We start from the raw sequence: 2,047 nt of genomic DNA, 5'->3' as shown, positions 1-2,047 counted from the left end.
TTGTGACAGTGTGTGACCTGAAGAAGAATTATTTATTTCATTCTTGCTGGGAGCTAGAGCTTAGATTTTACAATACATTATAGCAGAACTCACTTTGTTGAACTTACTATCTGACTCCTATATATCATGTTTTAGTAATTGAAAATTCTATGAGCAAAGTGGTCCTTTTCTCCTTTCTCAATATTCCATAGTTTGGAAAAACATATTATCAAATTTAAGTTAATTTTTCACAGGGAATGATATTTTTCTAGAATATTATAAAATATTCATTATAATTTTTTTCATAGCATTTATTACTTTCTTATTTCTTAGACTACAAATAAAGGGGCTTAGTAATGGAATCACTAGAGTATAAAATACAGCACCAGGTATGTCTTCATCCTCTTCTTTAACTGAGTGTGGGAGAAGGTACACAAAGAGAAGAGAACCATAGAATATTGAGACAGAGAGAAAGTGGGATGTACAAGTAGATAAGGCTTTGCCTCTTCCCTCTTTGGATTTCATTTTGAAAATAGTAAAGAGAATGTAGAAGTAAGATATTAAGACACTACCAATGGTGAACACTTGAACTGAACCTGAAAAGATAAATATCATCAATTCATTGATATAAGGGTCAACACAAAAAGTCTGTATAATGGAAAAACATCACAAAAAGGTGATTAATTTGATTTGACCCACAGAAAGTTAATCTAAAGAGAAACCCCACATGAATTATGGAATGCAGGTTTCCAGCTATGTAGGCCCCTGTAGTCATCTGAATGCACACTTTCTTTGACATCATGGTGTGGTACTGCAGTGGGCTACATATGGCCACATAGTGATCATAGGCCGTTGCTGCCAGGACAAAGCATTCTGTAGTTCCAGCAAGGCAGAGAAAATAAAATTGTGCCATGCATTTGTAAAGGGAAATCATTCTGTCATTAGAAAAGAAGTTCTCTAACATTTTGGGGGTAATGGCACAGGAGCAACAGGAATCCATCAGAGCCAGGTTGCCCAGTAAGATGTACATTGGTGTGTGAAGACGATGCTCCATAAAAATCAATGTCACCAGGCCAAGATTCCCCATCATAGTAATCACGTAGATATTAAGAAACACCACAAACAGGAGGCTCCTCAACTCTGGGTGATCTGTAAATCCTATGAGGATAAATTCAGTGGTCAAGGAGTAGTTATCCTCAGTCATATCCACCTTCTCTGTTGAGATAGGAATTCTGGAGATATAAGATTTAAATTTAGAATGTGTATAACTTTCCTTCCAAATTTTCTTTAGACAACAAAGAGAGAAGCTTCTTCAAACTCTCCTCAGTATCTCTGGATATAGACACAAAAACCTCTAGGGAATAATCGTTCCCCTAAAAATATCAGTTTTATAAGCTCAACACCAAAACTCAGCATTCCCACAAATATTTTTGTAATTCCAAGAAGAATGCTTTTAGAGGAAAAGGTTTGTCTTTATGAATTCACATATGAATAGTGTAGAAATCTAGCATTCCCATATTTGGTTCAATGCTGACAAACAATATTAGTGTCAGTTTTTGTATTAAAGATCCTTAAAATAAATTTGTTGTCAATCTTCACGTATACACATTTTTTTAACTGAGCAAAAAGTTTTCATATACTCTCCCAGTGGAATGAATGCTTGAAAAGAGCATACCACAAATATGTTAAATTTATATCTCAGGAATTCTATGAAGATCACAGAGGTTTAAGAATAGGATGTTCATCTTTTGAGTAAATTCCTTGGGATATACAAGGAAATAAAAATCTATGTCTTTTCTCCTCTCTCATTCCTTTTCCTGGTATTAGATCCATTTCCATAAAAACTGATTTTGTCCATGCCATCATTCCTGTTGATTTTTGCCCAGATTTCTAAATCCTTCCCATCTTTATGTAAAGAATAGTTTACATATTATGCTACTTAAGAGAGCTTAACTAAAAGCCCTAGACCACACTGATTTTCACTTCTTGCATTCTCAAGCACATTCTATATACCCAACACAATCTAGAGTTGTTTATGAATACTACACATGGCTTTCTTAAAAAATAT

General features: G+C 34.3%; 1 pseudogene; it reads right to left on the bottom strand.

Annotated features, from left to right (window-relative positions):
• Positions 1-255: 255 nt before the first annotated feature.
• Positions 256-1,183, bottom strand: LOC123940482 (annotated as a pseudogene).
• Between the last annotated feature and the right edge of the window lie 864 nt (positions 1,184-2,047).

Source organism: Meles meles, chromosome 4 (assembly GCF_922984935.1).
Source record: "Meles meles chromosome 4, mMelMel3.1 paternal haplotype, whole genome shotgun sequence".
Lineage (NCBI taxonomy): Eukaryota > Metazoa > Chordata > Mammalia > Carnivora > Mustelidae > Meles > Meles meles.
Note: the sequence above shows the minus strand (reverse complement) of the source record. Positions and strands in the feature narration are given on the sequence as shown.